A 14160-nucleotide genomic window follows, 5' to 3' on the forward strand; every position below is an offset into this window, starting at 1 on the left:
TGTACTTCCTGCAAAAATATCAAAAGAAAAACAAAGATTTGGTTTTGGAAAAATAATTCATTACCATCTTGTAAAAATCAAAACGTTCACATTTGAGTCAAAAAAAGAGAGGCTAGGTCTCACTATTTTGCTCAAGCTGTGTTAAACCTACTGCTCTCAGGTGCTGTCCTGCTACCGATGGGCATGGAATCTTTGGCCTGCTCTGTTTCCAGCCTGGGTCGGTGCACCTCTCATTACACAACCTGAAATTCTAGAGCTCCCTCTAGAACACCATATTGATACCCAACGTAGCATGGACACCTGATCAACACAGCTGAATGCAGCCCAGAACCCCTGAGCTCAAGCAATCCACAAGCATCAGCCTCCCAAGTAGCTAGGACAACAGGCACACACCACCATGCCCAGCAAACACAGCACATGTCCTAATGATGAAATGCATTGCTTAAGTAAGGATAATGATAAAGTACGGTGTAATGAATTGATGGTATGCCAACCGTATTTCAAGAAAATCTATTTCACTATCCTGCAAAGAAAGGAAAATAATGTCTTATCAAGAAGCAGTGTGAATATGGGAAGGGCCTTTAAAAAAGATGTGGAGTTTCCTAAAGGAAAAGAAGAGGGTTGAACTGATTTAAGGGAGAGAGGAAGTAGGGTCAGAAAGTTTGTGAAGGGGATGTGAATACAATATAGATACTAGTATTTAGTGAGTGAGAGATAGGTAGAGGGAGAGAGGAGAAAGAAAGTGAGGGAGAAGAGCCAATTTAGGGCTGAGTTTCTCATTATCTGCCAGTGACTCCCTGTAGAACCTTACAGGCACAATTCAGGCTCTTCTGTAGCCATCCATCCCTTCTTGTTATGCCGAGCCAGCCAATGTTGAGAAAAGCAGCAAGGGTCACAATGATGGAAGACATCTGCCACATTGGAAGTTATAAAGTGGTATGGAGTGGGAGGGCTAGAAGAGTTATTATAAAGAATGAATATGCGTCATTCTGTTCTCTAGCCTCAACAGCTTCAAGAGAGTAACTCTTGCTGGCCAAGAAGACCAATGTCAGTTCAGCTTGAGCAGGTGAAAGCTTGCCTGATTCTGCAAAAGGATGAGATTACGCTTTTGGGTTAGAAGTGGTTGCGGGCTACTGCATACTAAGAAACCGTTTATTGAGGTCCGGTTGGATTACTCGATCTTCTCCCACCTCAAAATCAGCTGCTAATTCAGTGTTCTATACCAATGAGCTATTTTTGTCCTCCCTGCCCCTTCCAGCGAATGGGTCCCCCTGACTAACAAAAGTGATTCAAACAGATTTGTATACCTTTTCATAGGAGACTTCATGACGTATTTTATACTGTGCCAATGCAAGGTAGATTGAGTAATGATCTGGACAGCCCCATACTGGAGAACTGCAGTGCCTGTCAACCTGATCCCTTCTGCTGGTATTGTTAAACAACATCAAGATTTAAAAGTATTAAACCGCAAGAGTTGGCTGGAGTAAGGCCGAAGGCTCCAATGTTTGGGAGTTGCACAGTTCTCAGTCTTTTCATGTTTCTCTCAAAGAGCGAAGGGCCCTCTTATTTCTCCTTCTCATTCATATATGGAATTGAATGAGGGCTAATCAAAAAATGAATTAGAGCTGGACGTAGGAATGCAGCAGAAGACCCAGCAAATGCATTTCAAAGTTGCTCTTCTAAGGATACTTTTGTACTTGACAGATCAATTTAATCCTACAGGTGCTCTAAAATGAAGAATGCATTTCAGTCATTCTTGCAGAAAATCACACAGCCATCTATTCTAGGCTGCACAGAGTTTTCCGTCCTCTCCACCTGCTAGCTTGTTGTTGCAATATGTTGCAATTCTGGAGAATTGTCTGCTATGCTAGAATGCCCAGCCCTATTCAAATGTTCATTGTACTTCCTGCAAAAATATGAAAAGAAAAACAAAGATTTGGTTTTGGAAAAATAATTCATTACCATCTTGTAAAAATCAAAACGTTCACATTTGAGTCAAAAAAAAAGAGAGGCTAGGTCTCACTATTTTGCTCAAGCTGTGTTACACCTACTGCTCTCAGGTGCTGTCCTGCTACCGATGGGCATGGAAGCTTTGGCCTGCTCTGTTTCCAGCCTGGGTCGGTGCACCTCTCATTACACAACCTGAAAATTCTCGAGCTCCCTCTAGAACACCATGTTGATACCCAATATAGCATGGACACCTGATCAACACAGCTGTGTGCAGCCCAGAACCCCTGAGCTCAAGCAATCCACAAGCCTCAGCCTCCCAAGTAGCTAGGACAACAGGCACACGCCACCATGCCCGGCAAGCACAGCACATGTCCCAATGATGAAATGCATTGCTTAAGTAAAGATAATGATAAAGTACGGTGTAATGAATTGATGGTATGCCAACCGTATTTCAAGAAAATCTATTTCACTATCCTTCAAAGAAAGGAAAATAATGTCTTATCAAGAAGCAGTGTGAATATGGGAATGGCCTTTAAAAAAGATGTGGAGTTTCCTAAAGGAAAAGAAGAGGGTTGAACTGATTTAAGGGAGAGAGGAAGTAGGGTCAGAAAGTTTGTGAAGGGGATGTGAATACAATATAGATACTAGTATTTAGTGAGTGAGAGATAGGTAGAGGGAGAGAGGAGAAAGAAAGTGAGGGAGAAGAGCCAACTTAGGGCTGAGTTTCTCATTATCTGCCAGTGACTCCCTGTAGAACCTTACAGGCACAATTCAGGCTCTCCTGTAGCCATCCATCCCTTCTTGTTATGCCGAGCCAGCCAATGTTGAGAAAAGCAGCAAGGGTCACAATGATGGAAGACGTCTGCCACATTGGAAGTTATAAAGTGGTATGGAGCGGGAGGGCTAGAAGAGTTATTATAAAGAATGAATATGCGTCATTCTGTTCTCTAGCCTCAACAGCTTCAAGAGAGTAACTCTTGCTGGCCAAGAAGACCAATGTCAGTTCAGCTTTAGCAGGTGAAAGCTTGCCTGATTCTGCAAAAGGATGAGATTACGCTTTTGGGTTAGAAGTGGTCGGGGGCTACTGCATACTAAGAAACCGTTTATAGAGGTCCAGTTGGATTACTCGATCTTCTCCCACCTCAAAATCAGCCGCTAATTCAGTGTTCTATACCAATGAGCTATTTTTGTCCTCCCTGCCCCTTCCAGCGAATGGGTCCCCCTGACTAACAAAAGTGATTCAAACAGATTTGTATACCTTTTCATAGGAGAATTCATGACGTATTTTATACTGTGCCAATGCAAGGTAGATTGAGTAATGATCTGGACAGCCCCATACTGGAGAACTGCAGCGCCTGTCAACCTGATCCCTTCTGCTGGGATTGTTAAACAACATCAAGATTTAAAAGAATTAAACCGCAAGAGTTGGCTGGAGTAAGGCCGAAGGCTCCAATGTTTGGGAGTTGCACAGTTCTCAGTCTTTTCATGTTTCTCTCAAAGAGCAAAGGGCCCTCTTATTTCTCCTTCTCATTCATATATGGAATTGAATGAGGGCTAATCAAAAAATGAATTAGAGCTGGACGTAGGAATGCAGCAGAAGACCCAGCAAACGCATTTCAAAGTTGCTCTTCCACGGATACTTTTGTACTTGACAGATCAATTTAATCCTACAGGTGCTCTAAAATGAAGAATGCATTTCAGTCATCCTTGCAGAAAATCACACAGCCATCTATTCTAGGCTGCACAGATTTTTTAGTCCTCTCCACCTGCTAGCTTGTTGTTGCAATATGTCGCAATTCTGGAGAATTGTCTGCTATGCTAGAATGCCCGGCCCAGTTCAAATGTTCATTGTACTTCCTGCAAAAATATCAAAAGAAAAACAAAGATTTGGTTTTGGAAAAATAATTCATTACCATCTTGTAAAAATCAAAACGTTCACATTTGAGTCAAAAAAAGAGAGGCTAGGTCTCACTATTTTGCTCAAGCTGTGTTACACCTACTGCTCTCAGGTGCTGTCCTGCTACCGATGGGCATGGAAGCTTTGGCCTGCTCTGTTTCCAGCCTGGGTCGGTGCACCTCTCATTACACAATCTGAAAATCTAGAGCTCCCTCTAGAACATCATATTGATACCCAACGTAGCATGGACACCTGATCAACACAGCTGAGTGCAGCCCAGAACCCCTGAGCTCACGCATTCCACAAGCCTCAGCCTCCCAAGTAGCTAGGACAACAGGCACACGCCACCATGCCCGGCAAACACAACACATGTCCTAATGATGAAATGCATTGCTTAAGTAAGGATAATGATAAAGTACGGTGTAATGAATTGATGGTATGCCAACCGTATTTCAAGAAAATCTATTTCACTATCCTTCAAAGAAAGGAAAATAATGTCTTATCAAGAAGCAGTGTGAATATGGGAAGGGCCTTTAAAAAAGATGTGGAGTTTCCTAAAGGAAAAGAAGAGGGTTGAACTGATTTAAGGGAGAGAGGAAGTAGGGTCAGAAAGTTTGTGAAGGGGATGTGAATACAATATAGATACTAGTATTTAGAGAGTGAGAGATAGGTAGAGGGAGAGAGGAGAAAGAAAGTGAGAGAGAAGAGCCAACTTAGGGCTGAGTTTCTCATTATCTGCCAGTGACTCCCTGAAGAACCTTACAGGCACAATTCAGGCTGTCCTGTAGCCATCCATCCCTTCTTTTTATGCCGAGCCAGCCAATGTTGAGAAAAGCAGCAAGGGTCACAATGATGGAAGACATCTGCAACATTGGAAGTTATAAAGTGGTATGGAGTGGGAGGGCTAGAAGAGGTATTATAAAGAATGAATACGCATCATTCTGTTCTCTAGCCTCAACAGCTTCAAGAGAGGAATTCTTGCTGGCCAAGAAGACCAATGTCAGTTCAGCTTGAGCAGGTGAAAGCTTGCCTGATTCTGCAAAAGGATGAGATTACGCTTTTTTGTTAGAAGTGGTCGCGGGCTACTGCATACTAAGAACCCGCTTATTGAGGTCCAGTTGGATTACTCGATCTTCTCCCACCTCAAAATCAGCTGCTAATTCAGTATTCTATACCAATGAGCTATTTTTGTCCTCCATGCCCCTTCCAGCGAATGGGTCCCACTGACTAACAAAAGTGATTCAAACAGATTTGTATACCTTTTCATAGGAGACTTCATGACGTATTTTATACTGTGCCAATGCAAGGTAGAATGAGTAATGATCTGGACAGCCCCATACTGGAGAACTGCAGCGCCTGTCAACCTGATCCCTTCTGCTGGGATTGTTAAACAACATCAAGATTTAAAAGTATTAAACCGCAAGAGTAGGCTGGAGTAAGGCCGAAGGCTCCAATGTTTGGGAGTTACACAGTTTTCAGTCTTTTCATGTTTCTCTCGAAGAGCGAAGGGCCCTCTTATTTCTCCTTCTCATTCATATATGGAATTGAATGAGAGGTAACCAAAAAATGAATTAGAGCTGGACGTAGGAATGCAGCAGAAGACCCAGCAAACTCATTTCAAAGTTGCTCTTCTAAGGATACTTTTGTACTTGACAGATCAATTTAATCCTACAGGTGCTCTAAAATGAAGAATGCATTTCAGTCATCCTTGCAGAAAATCACACAGCCATCTATTCTAGGCTGCACAGAGTTTTCAGTCCCCTCCACCTGCTAGATTGTTGTTGCAATATGTCGCAATTCTGGAGAATTGTCTGCTATGCTAGAATGCCCGGCCCAGTTCAAATGTTCATTGTACTTCCTGCAAAAATATCAAAAGAAAAACAAAGATTTGGTTTTGGAAAAATAAATCATTACCATCTTGTAAAAATCAAAACGTTCACATTTGAGTCAAAAAAAGAGAGGCTAGGTCTCACTATTTTGCTCAAGCTGTGTTACACCTACTGCTCTCAGGTGCTGTCCTGCTACCGATGGGCATGGAAGCTTTGGCCTGCTCTGTTTCCAGCCTGGGTCGGTGCACCTCTCATTACACAACCTGAAATTCTAGAGCTCCCTCTAGAACACCATATTGATACCCAACGTAGCATGGACACCTGATCAACACAGCTGAGTGCAGCCCAGAACCCCTGAGCTCACGCAATCCACAAGCCTCAGCCTCCCAAGTAGCTAGGACAACAGGCACATGCCACCATGCCCGGCAAATACAGCACATGTCCTAATGATGAAATGCATTGCTTAAGTAAGGATAATGATAAAGTACGGTGTAATGAATTGATGGTATGCCAACCGTATTTCAAGAAAATCTATTTCACTATCCTTCAAAGAAAGGAAAATAATGTCTTATCAAGAAGCAGTGTGAATATGGGAAGGGCCTTTAAAAAGATGTGGAGTTTCCTAAAGGAAAAGAAGAGGGTTGAACTGATTTAAGGGAGAGAGGAAGTAGGGTCAGAAAGTTTGTGAAGGGGATGTGAATACAATATAGATACTAGTATTTAGAGAGTGAGAGATAGGTAGAGGGAGAGAGGAGAAAGAAAGTGAGAGAGAAGAGCCAATTTAGGGCTGAGTTTCTCATTATCTGCCAGTGACTCCCTGAAGAACCTTACAGGCACAATTCAGGCTCTCCTGTAGCCATCCATCCCTTCTTGTTATGCCGAGCCAGCCAATGTTGAGAAAAGCAGCAAGGGTCACAATGATGGAAGACATCTGCAACATTGGAAGTTATAAAGTGGTATGGAGTGGGAGGGCTAGAAGAGTTATTATAAAGAATGAATACGCATCATTCTGTTCTCTAGCCTCAACAGCTTCAAGAGAGGAACTCTTGCTGGCCGAGAAGACCAATGTCAGTTCAGCTTGAGTAGGTGAAAGCTTGCCTGATTCTGCAAAAGGATGAGATTACGCTTTTGGGTTAGAAGTGGTCGGGGGCTACTGCATACTAAGAAACCGTTTATAGAGGTCCAGTTGGATTACTCGATCTTCTCCCACCTCAAAATCAGCCGCTAATTCAGTGTTCTATACCAATGAGCTATTTTTATCCTCCCTGCCCCTTCCAGCGAATGGGTCCCCCTGACTAACAAAAGTGATTCAAACAGATTTGTATACCTTTTCATAGGAGACTTCATGACGTATTTTATACTGTGCCAATGCAAGGTAGATTGAGTAATGATCTGGACAGCCCCATACTGGAGAACTGCAGCGCCTGTCAACCTGATCCCTTCTGCTGGGATTGTTAAACAACATCAAGATTTAAAAGAATTAAACCGCAAGAGTTGGCTGGAGTAAGGCCGAAGGCTCCAATGCTTGGGAGTTGCACAGTTCTCAGTCTTTTCATGTTTCTCTCAAAGAGCAAAGGGCCCTCTTATTTCTCCTTCTCATTCATATATGGAATTGAATGAGGGCTAATCAAAAAATGAATTAGAGCTGGACGTAGGAATGCAGCAGAAGACCCAGCAAACGCATTTCAAAGTTGCTCTTCCAAGGATACTTTTGTACTTGACAGATCAATTTAATCCTACAGGTGCTCTAAAATGAAGAATGCATTTCAGTCATCCTTGCAGAAAATCACACAGCCATCTATTCTAGGCTGCACAGATTTTTTAGTCCTCTCCACCTGCTAGCTTGTTGTTGCAATATGTCGCAATTCTGGAGAATTGTCTGCTATGCTAGAATGCCCGGCCCAGTTCAAATGTTCATTGTACTTCCTGCAAAAATATCAAAAGAAAAACAAAGATTTGGTTTTGGAAAAATAATTCATTACCATCTTGTAAAAATCAAAACGTTCACATTTGAGTCAAAAAAAGAGAGGCTAGGTCTCACTATTTTGCTCAAGCTGTGTTACACCTACTGCTCTCAGGTGCTGTCCTGCTACCGATGGGCATGGAAGCTTTGGCCTGCTCTGTTTCCAGCCTGGGTCAGTGCACCTCTCATTACACAATCTGAATATCTAGAGCTCCCTCTAGAACATCATATTGATACCCAACGTAGCATGGACACCTGATCAACACAGCTGAGTGCAGCCCAGAACCCCTGAGCTCACGCAATCCACAAGCCTCAGCCTCCCAAGTAGCTAGGACAACAGGCACACGCCACCATGCCCGGCAAACACAACACATGTCCTAATGATGAAATGCATTGCTTAAGTAAGGATAATGATAAAGTACGGTGTAATGAATTGATGGTATGCCAACCGTATTTCAAGAAAATCTATTTCACTATCCTTCAAAGAAAGGAAAATAATGTCTTATCAAGAAGCAGTGTGAATATGGGAAGGGCCTTTAAAAAAGATGTGGAGTTTCCTAAAGGAAAAGAAGAGGGTTGAACTGATTTAAGGGAGAGAGGAAGTAGGGTCAGAAAGTTTGTGAAGGGGATGTGAATACAATATAGATACTAGTATTTAGAGAGTGAGAGATAGGTAGAGGGAGAGAGGAGAAAGAAAGTGAGAGAGAAGAGCCAACTTAGGGCTGAGTTTCTCATTATCTGCCAGTGACTCCCTGAAGAACCTTACAGGCACAATTCAGGCTGTCCTGTAGCCATCCATCCCTTCTTTTTATGCCGGGCCAGCCAATGTTGAGAAAAGCAGCAAGGGTCACAATGATGGAAGACATCGGCAACATTGGAAGTTATAAAGTGGTATGGAGTGGGAGGGCTAGAAGAGGTATTATAAAGAATGAATACGCATCATTCTGTTCTCTAGCCTCAACAGCTTCAAGAGAGGAATTCTTGCTGGCCAAGAAGACCAATGTCAGTTCAGCTTGAGCAGGTGAAAGCTTGCCTGATTCTGCAAAAGGATGAGATTACGCTTTTTTGTTAGAAGTGGTCGCGGGCTACTGCATACTAAGAACCCGCTTATTGAGGTCCAGTTGGATTACTCGATCTTCTCCCACCTCAAAATCAGCTGCTAATTCAGTATTGTATACCAATGAGCTATTTTTGTCCTCCATGCCCCTTCCAGCGAATGGGTCCCACTGACTAACAAAAGTGATTCAAACAGATTTGTATACCTTTTCATAGGAGACTTCATGACGTATTTTATACTGTGCCAATGCAAGGTAGAATGAGTAATGATCTGGACAGCCCCATACTGGAGAACTGCAGCGCCTGTCAACCTGATCCCTTCTGCTGGGATTGTTAAACAACATCAAGATTTAAAAGTATTAAACCGCAAGAGTAGGCTGGAGTAAGGCCGAAGGCTCCAATGTTTGGGAGTTACACAGTTTTCAGTCTTTTCATGTTTCTCTCAAAGAGCGAAGGGCCCTCTTATTTCTCCTTCTCATTCATATATGGAATTGAATGAGAGGTAACCAAAAAATGAATTAGAGCTGGACGTAGGAATGCAGCAGAAGACCCAGCAAACTCATTTCAAAGTTGCTCTTCTAAGGATACTTTTGTACTTGACAGATCAATTTAATCCTACAGGTGCTCTAAAATGAAGAATGCATTTCAGTCATCCTTGCAGAAAATCACACAGCCATCTATTCTAGGCTGCACAGAGTTTTCAGTCCCCTCCACCTGCTAGATTGTTGTTGCAATATGTCGCAATTCTGGAGAATTGTCTGCTATGCTAGAATGCCCGGCCCAGTTCAAATGTTCATTGTACTTCCTGCAAAAATATCAAAAGAAAAACAAAGATTTGGTTTTGGAAAAATAATTCATTACCATCTTGTAAAAATCAAAACGTTCACATTTGAGTAAAAAAAGAGAGGCTAGGTCTCACTATTTTGCTCAAGCTGTGTTACACCTACTGCTCTCAGGTGCTGTCCTGCTACCGATGGGCATGGAAGCTTTGGCCTGCTCTGTTTCCAGCCTGGGTCGGTGCACCTCTCATTACACAACCTGAAATTCTAGAGCTCCCTCTAGAACACCATATTGATACCCAACGTAGCATGGACACCTGATCAACACAGCTGAGTGCAGCCCAGAACCCCTGAGCTCACGCAATCCACAAGCCTCAGCCTCTCAAGTAGCTAGGACAACAGGCACATGCCACCATGCCCGGCAAATACAGCACATGTCCTAATGATGAAATGCATTGCTTAAGTAAGGATAATGATAAAGTACGGTGTAATGAATTGATGGTATGCCAACCGTATTTCAAGAAAATCTATTTCACTATCCTTCAAAGAAAGGAAAATAATGTCTTATCAAGAAGCAGTGTGAATATGGGAAGGGCCTTTAAAAAGATGTGGAGTTTCCTAAAGGAAAAGAAGAGGGTTGAACTGATTTAAGGGAGAGAGGAAGTAGGGTCAGAAAGTTTGTGAAGGGGATGTGAATACAATATAGATACTAGTATTTAGGGAGTGAGAGATAGGTAGAGGGAGAGAGGAGAAAGAAAGTGAGGGAGAAGAGCCAACTTAGGGCTGAGTTTCTCATTATCTGCCAGTGACTCCCTGAAGAACCTTACAGGCACAATTCAGGCTCTCCTGTAGCCATCCATCCCTTCTTGTTATGCCGAGCCAGCCAATGTTGAGAAAAGCAGCAAGGGTCACAATGATGGAAGACATCTGCAACATTGGAAGTTATAAAGTGGTATGGAGTGGGAGGGCTAGAAGAGGTATTATAAAGAATGAATACGCATCATTCTGTTCTCTAGCCTCAACAGCTTCAAGAGAGGAATTCTTGCTGGCCAAGAAGACCAATTTCAGTTCAGCTTGAGCAGGTGAAAGCTTGCCTGATTCTGCAAAAGGATGAGATTACGCTTTTTTGTTAGAAGTGGTCGCGGGCTACTGCATACTAAGAACCCGCTTATTGAGGTCCAGTTGGATTACTCGATCTTCTCCCACCTCAAAATCAGCTGCTAATTCAGTATTCTATACCAATGAGCTATTTTTGTCCTCCATGCCCCCTCCAGCGAATGGGTCCCACTGACTGACAAAAGTGATTCAAACAGATTTGTATACCTTTTCATAGGAGACTTCATGACGTATTTTATACTGTGCCAATGCAAGGTAGAATGAGTAATGATCTGGACAGCCCCATACTGGAGAACTGCAGCGCCTGTCAACCTGATCCCTTCTGCTGGGATTGTTAAACAACATCAAGATTTAAAAGTATTAAACCGCAAGAGTAGGCTGGAGTAAGGCCGAAGGCTCCAATGTTTGGGAGTTACACAGTTTTCAGTCTTTTCATGTTTCACTCAAAGAGCGAAGGGCCCTCTTATTTCTCCTTCTCATTCATTTATGGAATTGAATGAGAGGTAACCAAAAAATGAATTAGAGCTGGACGTAGGAATGCAGCAGAAGACCCAGCAAATGCATTTCAAAGTTGCTCTTCTAAGGATACTTTTGTACTTGACAGATCAATTTAATCCTACAGGTGCTCTAAAATGAAGAACGCATTTCAGTCATCCTTGCAGAAAATCACACAGCCATCTATTCTAGGCTGCACAGAGTTTTCAGTCCCCTCCACCTGCTAGATTGTTGTTGCAATATGTCGCAATTCTGGAGAATTGTCTGCTATGCTAGAATGCCCGACCCAGTTCAAATGTTCATTGTACTTCCTGCAAAAATATCAAAAGAAAAACAAAGATTTGGTTTTGGAAAAATAATTCATTACCATCTTGTAAAAATCAAAACGTTCACATTTGAGTCAAAAAAAGAGAGGCTAGGTCTCACTATTTTGCTCAAGCTGTGTTACACCTACTGCTCTCAGGTGCTGTCCTGCTACGGATGGGCATGGAAGCTTTGGCCTGCTCTGTTTCCAGCCTGGGTCGGTGCACCTCTCATTACACAACCTGAAATTCTAGAGCTCCCTCTAGAACACCATATTGATACCCAACGTAGCATGGACACCTGATCAACACAGCTGAGTGCAGCCCAGAACCCCTGAGCTCACGCAATCCACAAGCCTCAGCCTCCCAAGTAGCTAGGACAACAGGCACATGCCACCATGCCCGGCAAATACAGCACATGTCCTAATGATGAAATGCATTGCTTAAGTAAGGATAATGATAAAGTACGGTGTAATGAATTGATGGTATGCCAACCGTATTTCAAGAAAATCTATTTCACTATCCTTCAAAGAAAGGAAAATAATGTCTTATCAAGAAGCAGTGTGAATATGGGAAGGGCCTTTAAAAAGATGTGGAGTTTCCTAAAGGAAAAGAAGAGGGTTGAACTGACTTAAGGGAGAGAGGAAGTAGGGTCAGAAAGTTTGTGAAGGGGATGTGAATACAATATAGATACTAGTATTTAGAGAGTGAGAGATAGGTAGAGGGAGAGAGGAGAAAGAAAGTGAGAGAGAAGAGCCAATTTAGGGCTGAGTTTCTCATTATCTGCCAGTGACTCCCTGAAGAACCTTACAGGCACAATTCAGGCTCTCCTGTAGCCATCCATCCCTTCTTGTTATGCCGAGCCAGCCAATGTTGAGAAAAGCAGCTAGGGTCACAATGATGGAAGACATCTGCAACATTGGAAGTTATAAAGTGGTATGGAGTGGGAGGGCTAGAAGAGTTATTGTAAAGAATGAATATGCGTCATTCTGTTCTCTAGCCTCAACAGCTTCAAGAGAGGAATTCTTGCTGGCCAAGAAGACCAATTTCAGTTCAGCTTGAGCAGGTGAAAGCTTGCCTGATTCTGCAAAAGGATGAGATTACGCTTTTTTGTTAGAAGTGGTCGCGGGCTACTGCATACTAAGAACCCGCTTATTGAGGTCCAGTTGGATTACTCGATCTTCTCCCACCTCAAAATCAGCTGCTAATTCAGTATTCTATACCAATGAGCTATTTTTGTCCTCCATGCCCCCTCCAGCGAATGGGTCCCACTGACTGACAAAAGTGATTCAAACAGATTTGTATACCTTTTCATAGGAGACTTCATGACGTATTTTATACTGTGCCAATGCAAGGTAGAATGAGTAATGATCTGGACAGCCCCATACTGGAGAACTGCAGCGCCTGTCAACCTGATCCCTTCTGCTGGGATTGTTAAACAACATCAAGATTTAAAAGTATTAAACCGCAAGAGTAGGCTGGAGTAAGGCCGAAGGCTCCAATGTTTGGGAGTTACACAGTTTTCAGTCTTTTCATGTTTCACTCAAAGAGCGAAGGGCCCTCTTATTTCTCCTTCTCATTCATTTATGGAATTGAATGAGAGGTAACCAAAAAATGAATTAGAGCTGGACGTAGGAATGCAGCAGAAGACCCAGCAAATGCATTTCAAAGTTGCTCTTCTAAGGATACTTTTGTACTTGACAGATCAATTTAATCCTACAGGTGCTCTAAAATGAAGAACGCATTTCAGTCATCCTTGCAGAAAATCACACAGCCATCTATTCTAGGCTGCACAGAGTTTTCAGTCCCCTCCACCTGCTAGATTGTTGTTGCAATATGTCGCAATTCTGGAGAATTGTCTGCTATGCTAGAATGCCCGACCCAGTTCAAATGTTCATTGTACTTCCTGCAAAAATATCAAAAGAAAAACAAAGATTTGGTTTTGGAAAAATAATTCATTACCATCTTGTAAAAATCAAAACGTTCACATTTGAGTCAAAAAAAGAGAGGCTAGGTCTCACTATTTTGCTCAAGCTGTGTTACACCTACTGCTCTCAGGTGCTGTCCTGCTACGGATGGGCATGGAAGCTTTGGCCTGCTCTGTTTCCAGCCTGGGTCGGTGCACCTCTCATTACACAACCTGAAATTCTAGAGCTCCCTCTAGAACACCATATTGATACCCAACGTAGCATGGACACCTGATCAACACAGCTGAGTGCAGCCCAGAACCCCTGAGCTCACGCAATCCACAAGCCTCAGCCTCCCAAGTAGCTAGGACAACAGGCACATGCCACCATGCCCGGCAAATACAGCACATGTCCTAATGATGAAATGCATTGCTTAAGTAAGGATAATGATAAAGTACGGTGTAATGAATTGATGGTATGCCAACCGTATTTCAAGAAAATCTATTTCACTATCCTTCAAAGAAAGGAAAATAATGTCTTATCAAGAAGCAGTGTGAATATGGGAAGGGCCTTTAAAAAGATGTGGAGTTTCCTAAAGGAAAAGAAGAGGGTTGAACTGACTTAAGGGAGAGAGGAAGTAGGGTCAGAAAGTTTGTGAAGGGGATGTGAATACAATATAGATACTAGTATTTAGAGAGTGAGAGATAGGTAGAGGGAGAGAGGAGAAAGAAAGTGAGAGAGAAGAGCCAATTTAGGGCTGAGTTTCTCATTATCTGCCAGTGACTCCCTGAAGAACCTTACAGGCACAATTCAGGCTCTCCTGTAGCCATCCATCCCTTCTTGTTATGCCGAGCCAGCCAATGTTG

The 14160-nt window shown here is 42.8% G+C and overlaps 8 non-coding genes across 8 annotated transcripts; all 8 read right to left on the reverse strand.

Moving 5' to 3' along the window:
• Nucleotides 1-106: 106 nt before the first annotated feature.
• LOC147734409 (signal recognition particle RNA) lies at nt 107-406 on the reverse strand. The gene has a single exon (XR_015307710.1).
• A 1600-nt stretch (nt 407-2006) lies between these two features.
• On the reverse strand, nt 2007-2307 carry LOC147734410 (signal recognition particle RNA). Its single transcript, XR_015307728.1, has one exon.
• A 1598-nt stretch (nt 2308-3905) lies between these two features.
• On the reverse strand, nt 3906-4205 carry LOC147734411 (signal recognition particle RNA). Its single transcript, XR_015308235.1, has one exon.
• Nucleotides 4206-5803: 1598 nt separating this feature from the next.
• Nucleotides 5804-6103, reverse strand: LOC147734412 (signal recognition particle RNA). The gene has a single exon (XR_015308207.1).
• Nucleotides 6104-7700: 1597 nt separating this feature from the next.
• LOC147734413 (signal recognition particle RNA) lies at nt 7701-8000 on the reverse strand. The gene has a single exon (XR_015308192.1).
• Nucleotides 8001-9597: 1597 nt separating this feature from the next.
• On the reverse strand, nt 9598-9897 carry LOC147734414 (signal recognition particle RNA). The gene has a single exon (XR_015307671.1).
• A 1597-nt stretch (nt 9898-11494) lies between these two features.
• LOC147734415 (signal recognition particle RNA) lies at nt 11495-11794 on the reverse strand. Its single transcript, XR_015307661.1, has one exon.
• A 1597-nt stretch (nt 11795-13391) lies between these two features.
• LOC147734416 (signal recognition particle RNA) lies at nt 13392-13691 on the reverse strand. The gene has a single exon (XR_015307662.1).
• Nucleotides 13692-14160: the final 469 nt, after the last annotated feature.

This window comes from Lissotriton vulgaris, chromosome 1_2 (genome assembly GCF_964263255.1).
Source record: "Lissotriton vulgaris chromosome 1_2, aLisVul1.2, whole genome shotgun sequence".
NCBI lineage: Eukaryota > Metazoa > Chordata > Amphibia > Caudata > Salamandridae > Lissotriton > Lissotriton vulgaris.